This window comes from Pseudonaja textilis, chromosome 1 (assembly GCF_049901715.1).
Source record: "Pseudonaja textilis isolate UNSWEBS1 chromosome 1, rPseTex1.2, whole genome shotgun sequence".
In the NCBI taxonomy this organism is placed as follows: Eukaryota; Metazoa; Chordata; class Lepidosauria; order Squamata; family Elapidae; genus Pseudonaja; species Pseudonaja textilis.
This window is the reverse complement of record NC_141990.1, coordinates 129,630,922-129,642,122: the sequence shown is the minus strand read 5'-3', so window position 1 is coordinate 129,642,122 and position 11,201 is coordinate 129,630,922. Positions and strand designations below refer to the sequence as shown.

Sequence of the window (11,201 nt, the reverse complement as noted above, 5' to 3'; positions counted from 1 at the left end):
AAGCAATTGTCATTGTAGCACATCTGCTTCATGGACCACTAGGGTTCTAAGATTGGACCTAGTGGAGGAGACTAAAGGGGCAATTGGTCTTGGAAAGACTGGAGCTGTGTATTTATGCAGCATGTTTTCCGCTAGAAAATACCAACAGCACTTAAATGGGCTGGGAAAATTGGATGGAAACAAATGTCCATTGTAGCATTTTAAAAGTTTAGTTGAGCAGCTCCTGAGGCTCTGCGGATGCATTTGGAACAGATGGAATTGTGATGCTGCCATGCAGAACCCTTCTCTTGCATTCCTTTCCTAGCCGCTTGTTTTCAGTCCAGCGAAAGAGAGCTTGCTTTCAACTTTGGAGGCAGAGAATTCTTCGACTGATTGCGGCACTTATTTAATTACAAAGCAGCCAAAGCGTTTGTATGAATGAATATTGTATTCACTCTCTCGTCCTGCAGTGCTCTTTCCAGGAGCCTTGGCTTCTCGTTCTTCGACTCTGCCCTGAGATGATTAAATCCCAGAAGGAATCAGAAGGAATCAGGAGGAAAGGGTGAACTTACAGAGAAGCTTCAGAGCGTGGAAAGATGTGTATCTGGAAACAAAAGGACCAACGGTAGGACCAGAGGTGGTATTCAATCGGTTCGCACTGGTTTGGGTGAACCAGTAGCAGTGATTTGACATGGGTTGCCGAACCGGTGGTGACCCCTGGCTGGCCACGCCCCTGACCTGGTCACTAACTTGCCCAGGTGACTCTCCTAGCTTTCTCTACCATGTGGCGGCTGTGGCGCAGCTCAGGCAGATGTCCCGTGGCTGCTGCACATGTGCACTCCATGTGCAGCTGCAACACATGCAGTGCACATGTGCAGCAGCCCTGGGACATCCGCCTGCCTGCCCGCTTCCCGGAGCATGCTTTCTTACTTCTCCTGGTGGACGCGCCTCTTCCATCCCATCCTGGCCCGGCTGGCTAGCAGGTGGGAGGCTGGGTGTCCTGGCGCTTCTCACTCCCCCTTGTCACAAGATGCCTGCGGCTGCTGCATGCTTTTTTCAGTGCAGCTGGAGTCCAGCAGCTGCACCCAAAAAAGCACGCCCTCTTCTATGTGCTGGGCCTGGCAAGTCTGAGCAGCTGGTGCATAGAACAGGGTGGCACTGGACAGTTGGAAAAGCAGAGCGAAGCTGGAGATCAGTAATTTTCGCTGCAAGAAGCCTACAACTGCTGCGTGTTCTCCAGCCCCACCGATAAAAACACAACATGTGCTGGCCCATTGGAGAAACGGAGTGGCAGCTACAGGGTTCTCACACTGAAAAAGGGATGGCTGGAGGTGACTTTTTCAGTCTCCAGCCGCCTCTTTCGCAGCGCAAGGCACCTCCCCCAACCGGCTGGCTGGTCTCCTCCCGCTCATCCACACAGAACAAAAATTGGCGGCTGGAGACCAGAAAAGAGTCGGCTCCAGTCACCACTTTTTTAGCACAAGAAGCCTCCTCCAACCGAGTGGCTGCTCTTCTCCTACTCTGTTTGTTCTGTATGGCCGAGGAGGAGGAGGAGACCAGCTGGCCAGTTGCAGGAGGCTTCATGCGCTGCGAAAGAGACGGCTGGAGACTGAAAAAGTCACCTCCAGCCACCCCTTTTGCAGTGCGAGAACCCTGTAGCTGCCACTCCGCTTCTCCAATGGGCCAGCACATCTGATTTTTTCAGTGGGGCTGTGAAAATTACTGATCTCTGGCTTCACTCCGCTTCTCCAATGGTCTGGTGCTGTCCTGTTTTATCCAGCTGCTCGGACTTGCCAGGCCTGCCACATAAAACAGGGTGTGCTTTTTTCGTTGCAGTTGCTGGACTCCAGCCTCACTGAAAAAAGCACGCAGCAGCTGCAAGCATCTCATGACAAGAGGGGTAAGAAGCCCCGGGACATGTGGCCACCTGCTGGCTGGCTGGCTGGTTCTGGGCCAGGCTGGAAGAGGCGCATCCGCTGGGAGAAGGAAGAAAGCATGCTCTGGGAGGGAGAGCACCCTCCCTTCACACTCCTTGTGCACACCGGGAGCACCTAACCGGAGTGAGAGAGAACGAAGTTGGCTACTACGGGGTGAGCACCTTGGCTTCCCGTCTTGCTCCTCACAGTCACCCTGAGCCAGTGCGGTTCTTTACTTGGGCAGCCTGACGCCCGCAACAGGCAGCACCGCAACAATGAGGTACCGTAAGATTTGGTGGTGCAAATTTATCTCTGAAGGGCTTCTGTTGAAAAACAAAACAAAACCCACCCCAAAACAAAACCCACCCACAGACACAGCAGGCAATCGCAATCTTTAGCTGGGCTTTCTTTTTTGTCAGCCCTAGGGCGGGATGGGGGAACAGATATGTAGGAAATCACCCTGTCACTGCAGGATCGGTCATGTGACCGAGTAGGTGTGGCCAACTCGATGTCACTCGCAGCAAGGTGCCGCACCACCTTGCCAAGTTGGCCACGCCCACCCAATCACATGACCACCAAGCCATGCCCACCAAACAAGCCACACTCACAGAACTGGTAGTAAAAAAAAATTGGAATCCCACCACTAGGTAGGACCTTCTGCCATCTCCAACAATAAAGCTGAAAGTTTAAAATAAAAAAAAGGATTTAGAGCAGTATTTCTCAACCATGGCAATTTTAAGATGAGTGGACTTGAACTCCCAGCATTCCCCAGCCAGCGCATGCTGGCTGGGGAATGCTGGGAGTTCAAGTCCACTCATCTTAAAATTGCCAAGGTTGAGAGACACCGATTTAGAGGAATCTGAGAATAAAGTAGTAAAGCAGAATGCTTAGAATTTTTCTCTTTTTTGAGGTAAGTTTTCCACTGTTCCTTTAAAAAAAAAGAAAAGAAAAGAAATAGTGGGGGAAAAAAGTTTTACTCCTGACTTGCTGCTGCTTTCACATATATTAAAAGGCAGGCCTTTACGTCTTGTTCTCTATAGATGCTTTTTTCCCCCAGTTCAAGCTCTAAGCACCCTTCCCCAACCTATCTTCAAGGATATTAGGGACATCCTTCTCCCCTCCCCCACCCCCACATCTCCAGCCCAACTGCATGAATATCAGTTTCCCCCTCCTGGATTGCCTCCAAACTGGGGGAGGTGAGAACTTCCTCATTTGTTACAAAATGATTGAGCTAAAGACGACTTCCATGCATTTTGGGTCTCTATTCACATGAGAGTTTCGGGGAGTAAGGAAAGGAATCTGTGCCTGCTAATAGGTGATAGCTGGGAAGCATGAAGTACCTGTCCCTCTGGGCCTGTTCAACAGCCTTTCATAGCGAAAGAAAAAGAAAAGGAACCAATTTCCCTCAACATTTCCCCAAAGATAATTCCAGACACTGATTGAACTGCATCCCAAGTTCAGTTTTAGGAAAATTGGAAAGATGACCTTCCTTGAACCCATTTTAAGGAGTTGATAATAAAGTTGCGGTGATGAGGTCATAGTTATTTCACACACACCCCCACAATTAGAAAAACGTGGACAAGAGGTATCACTTCTGAATGCAGCTAGATCTTCTTTGTGATGAAGACAAGTTGTACCCAGGGTTGGGCTGCTGGGAGTTCGCAGGGGTTCGGGAGACCCCCTAGCTAAGATTCTGTGCAGTTTGAAGAACCTCCAAATCCCACTCCTGGCTGGCCCCTCCCACTCCTGGCTGGCCCCTCCCACTCCACCCCTCTCCTCCCAGGAGTCCACACGCAGCCTGCTTTGGATGCAGGTAAGTGCAGGGTGCGCACGGAGGCTTGGGGAGGGCAAAAGACTGGCTTCCTGGGAGAAATGGGCCTGTTCTGGCTTCCCAAGAGCCCAGGGAGGCCATTTTTGCCCTCCCCAAGCCTCCGGAGCCCGGGGAGGGCAAAAACGCCTCCCTCCATGATGTAGGAGGCCAACTAGGCCACGCCCACCACGGCCATGCCCACCCAACAACCAGTCAGAGGACCCTTTGCTAAAATTTTTGAAGCCCACCCCTGGTTGTACCTTCTATTTGGGAGAGATGTCTGAACAATCAGCAGATCAGCATGACTAACTGGGTCTAATACGAGACCACTACCGAACATATCATCTACATAACTGACTTCTCATCAAGGGCAAAAAGGAACTGTTGGAGAACATGTTGAATTTATGCTCACCAACAAAGAAATAAAGGGAGACTAGTACAGCTCTATTTCAAGCTGTTTAGCTCCCATCAGCTGCACGTTAGATAGATGTATTAACCTCCAAGCCGTGGGTTCTCCTCACTTTGTCACCTATACCAGGAGGAAGATTAAGTGCTTCTTCTGGTGGGACCAGTCTATCGGGGCAACCTGGTCTACCCAATTACAGGATGGTGCTTACTGCTTCTGCTTTCACCTTTCAGCCCCAATCCAGGAGCCTTCGCAGTCAGTCGCTTTCACGACAAACTATTTTGGTGTTGAATGTATTATGTTTACTTACGAAGAATGTTGGAGAACAGGCTCATCCTGCAGCCAATCATGCAACACTAGAGGCCGATCAATCCTATCAAAAGCTGTTTGGGGGACACACGTATTCTTAAAATAAATCCATAGTCCATCAGGATGCATCTTTTCAGTGAAGACAATACCTTCCTTCTGATTTTTATTTGAAAGAATACACCCACTACGTGGGGGCATAGTGTGCTGATTTAGTGTGGTCCAATTCAGCTGCTGCTGGAAATATGTGGATGGGGTGGGGGTGGGGTTGTGGGACAGAACCAGGAGCATACAAGGAAAACCGTAAAATAGCCTGATATTACCGAGCTGATAAGGGTATATTTGTTGAGATGCTGGCATTATAATAGATTAATCTTCTTAAAGTAAAGGATCACTTGTTTTGGGAGCTTTTTTCCTTGATGCAGTTTGCTACACTGTAGAACAATAGTATGCTATATTTAATTTACTGAATTCACACCCCTTTTTTCCATTAAAAAAAATCAGGTTGACTAAATGCAAAAAAAATAAATAAATAAGACAGCATCAGTCAGTGGCAGCCAAATTGCATTAAGAGAGTTTAAAAAGTGATATGCTTTTGGTCTGTTTAGCCAAGAAACATTTTAGCATGCCAGAATAAAAGCTGTTCAAGATGTGATTAAATGAATTTCCCTTGGTCAAAAATTCCAACCAAGATTTTGAGTCCTCAGCAAACACGTTGAATGTTCATATGTTCATATGCTTTCTTCCAGATTGTTTCTTCACATAATCTTGATGTTAAAGCATTAATATTAACATCTGAAATGGTAAGTCTTTCTTGCTACTGATCTCAACAAACTTCAAGTGTTTTGTTTGACTGTAATTACTTGACTGTAATCAGAAATATATGTACATTGTGCTTGCTTTTGATACTGCAAAATAAAAGTCTATAACTATAAACTCCGTTTTATAAAAAAATACTACCGATTTTTAGACAAACATTATTCATATTATCTAATATAACTGGCGGCAGAAGTATAACTGCCAATTTTCCTCAGCATCAGAACAGTATTCTTCTATGGCTTCAAATGAAACATAAGTCATTTGAATAATGTCATTTCCCTCAAAAATTTTTAAAGGAAGAATATTACTTCCTTACAATAATCTTGAAAAGTACATCATTATTTATCTCGGTGAAGCTATTATTTCTTGTTTTCCAAAGAATAGATAATGATAATGAATCTAATAATGATCATCAGCTATATTTGTCTCTTACTCTGAATGTTAAATCTGCACAGAAGTGAGAAGTGTATTGTGAGCAGCAAGTTTGTTGACTATTTTATTGTCATGCTTTTAGCCCATGTTCCTCTGCCCCAATGCCCTCTCACACCTTATGGCTACTTGGTAATTTCTTCCCCAGAGCATTTTATAACCTCATCCATCTTGATCATTCCTGGCCTTACTGGGAAGTGGAAGCTATAAGGTTTAAGGGATTTTCTTTAAGCTATTTTCTTGGCCAATGTTACTGTATGCTTTTTGAATAAAGGATAAAACCCCGAAGCCCAAAGGATAGAAAATTCTCCTCTGACATGGGGCATCCATGCCCTTTTGAATCGTGTGATGCTCATATGATGTGAAGACCATGAAAGAGGCAGGCTTTGAGATGGTAACAGAGAAAGAGAGATTCTTAATCTTTCTTCTTTATTTTCTCTGCTCCTCTATCAGCTTCCTGAAATCAATTCTTCCCCCTCAAACAACACCAATTAATTTTGCAATCCAATCAGTAATTCTATCACCTCAAAATAGAGACTCAATTATCTTCCCTCAACACAGACAATTCCCAGCAGACACTCATCATTAATCACGCTCACACTCCCCAGATTCACTCGGAGCAAGAGCTATTTACAAGATTTGGTGGTGTTGGTACCTCGTCCTTCCTTTCTCTGGTCCTAAGAGAAAAGAACAAAGGTGGGAAATCTTCCCCCATTCCCCAATTGTAAACTCAGTCCACTTACCCATGCTTGGCGTATCTTTGAATTTGCGAAAGAACAGATGTTCATGATGTTCTGATTTGTCTGTGACCAAGGTCCGGCACCTCTAGTGGATTGGCCACTATATTGCAGCTGTTTTACCATCCCACATCTGCTTCCCGCTGTTTTGGGCACTCAGTTGGTGTGTCCTTTATATATACAAAGGCACACTTGTGCATCTTTCGTATTAAAGCTAGGGAAAAAAGGATAACAGTTCCAAGTGTGAAGATTTAATAAGAACTGTAGAGGAACTAGAAGTAGGAAATGTAAGGCAGCGATGGTCTAAGATGGCAAACAGCTAGACTTATCCTCCTCTGAGAACTTCTAAAAAGATCATGCATGTTACACAGGTGTTTGATGTTGTCACTGCTAAACTGATGCAAAAGTCAATCTGTGAACAAATACTGCAAAAAAAAAAAACACCTTTCATAACATGGCTTGTTAAAAAGAGATCCAAAATAATAATAAAAATGAAAAAGCTTTGATAGATTTGTGCTGTAATCATTCCTGATGTGCTGTGTCTAATTTTGGTCACCAAACTCCCAAAAATATTGTAGAGTTGGACACAGATGGGTTGGGGGCTGCAGTAGAAGATAATTACCAGGAAAAAGTTATGACATTTTGAGTTTTTAGTTTAGGGGGCAAAAATGAATAGAGAGAGGAAGGGTAAAATGAAGAATTCCTTGATTTTAAACTTCAAGGATACAACTGTGTGTTATTGTGGCAACAGCGCAGAAGTAATTTCTCATTAGTTTCTTCAGCTGCTTGACTTTCCAGCCGAACATATTTTCTCCCATGCAAAATTAAGGTGTGTTTGTGTGTAATGTACATTGTGAAGAAAAGGAAAAGTTTTTTTCCTTCATAACACTGGAACTCAAAAGTCATTCAGCCTGACTAAGTCGGAATAGGTAAAAGGAAGTGCATATTCCCACAGGAATGACCTATGGACGCCATAAGAACTATCCACGAATGTGAATGCTTTTGAAAAGACATATTCATAAGGGCCTGAGACTATTAGTGGCTACTAGTCACAATGACAATACAGGCTGTCCTTGCTAATGGAGCAGCAATTGGAGCTGGAATTTTAGTTGTGAGACGTGACAGTTGCATGTTGAGGCACCCATATGACTGGACCCAATTTTATGACCATTTTTATGGCAGTCATTAAGTGGATCATGCAGTTGTAATATAAATCCATTCTCCCAAATGGGAAAAAAATGTTGCAAATCACGATCACCTGGCCATTTGACTCTTGGCAACCAGTGTTAAATGTGAGCTGGTTGCCAAGCATCTGAACTGCAGTCATGTGACCAGAGCGGTAGGACCACATTTTACGATGGCTGGAAGTGCTTTACAGCCCATAAAGCACCCTTTCTGAGGGCACTGAAAATCCAGATGATTGTTGAAAGGCTGGTCATAAGTTGAGGACCCCTTGTATGTTATTTTCAATCAGTCTGCCTTTCCATATCTGGTGCTCCAGAAAGTTACTCCTTTCTTGTGAGGGTTAGACCAGCTCTCTTCTAGCTTGGAGCCTGTTAGCTTGAAGCAAATACAAGTAAAGGAAGGGGTGAAAGGTAAAAAAAAAATGATAGAAAGTCTCTGTCTCTCTGTGTGTATCTATATCCATTTCTTTCTATTTCTATTTCTATCATCTGTCTGTCTGTCTGTCTTCATCATCATCTATATCTATCTATCCATCTTCTTCATCATATCTATCCATCCATCATCTATCTATCTATCTATCTATCTATCTATCTATCTATCTACCTATCTATCTATCATCACCATGATAATTAAAGGTAGGGAGATATAGGACTGATAAAATGACCCCCAATTTAGATGATTTTGAAAGGAAACTCCGCTAATTTATGGAAGATTGATATATTTAGGTTGCTAATTTTGATGACTGTTAATTATTTCTGGAATCAGTAGGCGGCCTCTTTCAATAACGATGACTAGGGCACAACAATGTAAGAAACTCCGGCCTTTCTTTCCACATCTGTGAATTTCTTGAATGAATCTGCTTGTTCTCCAATCTCCATAGGATGTGAAATGCTAGATTAGAAGTACAGCTATGACTGCAGAAATCTTGGTGATTTCTAGATGGCCGCAAAGAGAAGTTGGGATATTTCTGGGCTGCCAGTTCATAATCAACGGGTTTTAAGCAGCTCAGATATGATAGCAATATTCAAAAGGCCAGAACCAGGAGGGCTGCTCTGAATGACCACCTTCTGCCCTTACCATTGGTGTCCCATGGGCCATCATTGGATTGGATAAATCTTTGGTTTGATCTTATATAGCTCTTCTGAGATTTCCAATGTTTCTGTGCAAGGGCACCATCAGAGGGATTCTCTCATGTTTAACTTTCCATTCTACTTCGAATCACACACTGCAGTCCTAATTTAAACTGGTTTATTAACCTTTTTTTTGCTATGTCTATTAGGTGAAAAGCATTGATCTTGCCATATAAATGTTGTGTTGATATTATATAATTCATGGAGAAGCTTGGGACCCAAACATGGGTAATCTATGATGGAGCTTCAGATATCTATTTCAAAGCAGTTACTAGGTGAGTATTAATTTGATCAGGCTACAGGTGGTGGTATCTTCCTTCTCACATTATTTGCGCGATCAAAAGCATGCTCCCCTCCCAAGCTTCTTCTAGACCTACTGACCAATCCTTTGCATTTCTTCTCTCTATGGAGTTAATAATAGTTTTGAAGGTATGATAACTGTGCAGGGAAAAGGATTAAACCCTTCCCAGCACTTAGAGTGTAGTACTCTGGTTGCTATGATTTAAAAAAAAATGTCATGCATTTTCACATTACTTCTTGGAGTGTGCATTTGTTTCACTATTAATGAGACCCATTTGGCTCTGCTTTCATTTCTCCTGCAATTAATACAGAGAGGATGGGAATAATCATGCCCTTTGTAGCCTTTGGCAATGGAGAACTTCGCCTGTTGTGGTTGGCAATAAGAAACAAATCACTGTTAGCAAGAGTGGAAATTCAAGACCAGCTGTTCTGGGAAGTCCCCTTCTTATTTCTCCCAGAATGCACTGCTGCAAAACCACACAGGACAGAAAGAAAAAGGATGTGGAAGAACACTATAGCCAACCTCGGTTTTCAAAATCGTGATTTAGAATAGAATATTTCTTATTGGCCAAGTGTGATTTTTATTTGCTCATGGAAATTGTCTCCGGTGCATAAACTCTCACATACATGAAAAATAACATGATAAATCATAATCATAAGATACAATCATAGATCATAAGACCAACAAATTTGTATTAAAAAACCCACCAATTTGCAATTATTCAATAAACAATCAGCTATTGATACTAAAAGAATATTTTTGGTTAATGTGTGGTTCATTGTGTTATGCAACTTGATTTATTTAAGGGTCTGATGGTCTTTTTAGGGAATAATAATAATAATAATAATAATAATAATAATAATAATAATAGGCATGACAAAGTAGCAACAATGGTGCATTGGAAGATCTGCAAGAAATGTCATTTGCCTATAAGCAAGAACTGGTGTGACCATAACATAGAAAAAAATCATAGAAAATGAAGAAATTAAATGGCTCTGGGACTTCAAAATCCAGACAGACAGGCACCTGCCACATAACACCCCAGAATTAATAGTTGTCGATAAGAAAGACAAAAAAGTCTGGATAGAGGATGTGGCAGTGCCTGGAGAAAGCAGAATAGAAGAGAAAAACTGAAGAAGGTAACAAAGTACAAAGACTTACAAATAGAAATAGAACGGCTGTGGCAAAGTCAAGCAAGGGTCGTACCAATAGTAATAGGTGCCTTGGGTGCAGTCCCAAAACAACTGGAGCACTACTTGAACACCATAGGCATTGACAAATTCACCACCAGTCAATTGCAAAAGGCAGCTTTACTGGGAACAGCTTCCATCTTGCGACGATATCTGTAACACTATCAAACGTCCAGATTTGCCTATCCCAGGTCCTTGGTAATGACTCGACAGGTAGACAAAAATGTCAAACTCAGCCTGATCATCTGGCTGACTGTGTCATGATGATGATGATTATTATTATTAACAACAACAATAATGGGAAACACTTCCTGGATAGCACAGGATAGGGGTGCCTTGGCCATATGATCCACGAGAACAAAATTTAATTATGGTAATGCATTATGAATGAGTGACCTTGAAACAATTGGAAAGCACCAGCTGCTAGAATTCCAGCCAGTTTGTCTAGGTACTGGAATTGCATTCTAATAGTTCCTCAAGATCTATATTGCCTTCCTCTTTGACCCTGAGCTGAATCTGAAACAGAATAGTTTACCAGTACCGGGGATGTGCACAGCATTCCAAAGGAGATGCTTCTCAAAAGGCACTCATACAAAGCAATGCTCTTTAAAAAAGGATAAGGGTAAACAAAGGCGCGCAAAGCTGCTTGGAGATCTGCCCTGGTTGTCTATGCAGGCACAGGGAGCTCTTCGGCTGGACATTCATACAGAGGCAGAGGCAGCTTCAGAAGCAAGTGTGTGTGTGTGTGTGTGTGTGTGTGTGTGTGTGTGTGTGTGTGCATGCTTTGCAAAAGATGCAGTTCATTTCACAACACAAAAGCGCTTGATCTGTGGTAACTCCTAGTGCGAAGAGTCTCTTTTAAATGCTTTGCACAATACAACTTGGGGGCCAAACCCTTGAACGAGCGTCTCCTCCAACCCCATCCTTCTGGTGCATTAAAGTAATTTGAGGAGTGTCATAACCAGGGGTGGGATTCTCCAGGCTTTACAACCA

At 43.2% G+C, this 11,201-nt stretch overlaps 1 long non-coding RNA gene across 1 annotated transcript; it reads left to right on the top strand.

Moving 5' to 3' along the window:
- Nucleotides 1–292: 292 nt before the first annotated feature.
- Nucleotides 293–9,717, top strand: LOC148127807 (uncharacterized). The gene is made up of 4 exons (XR_015741123.1): nucleotides 293–604; nucleotides 5,167–5,220; nucleotides 8,867–8,992; nucleotides 9,329–9,717. It is a non-coding gene; the product is annotated as an uncharacterized LOC148127807 (long non-coding RNA).
- The last annotated feature ends 1,484 nt before the right edge of the window (nucleotides 9,718–11,201 follow it).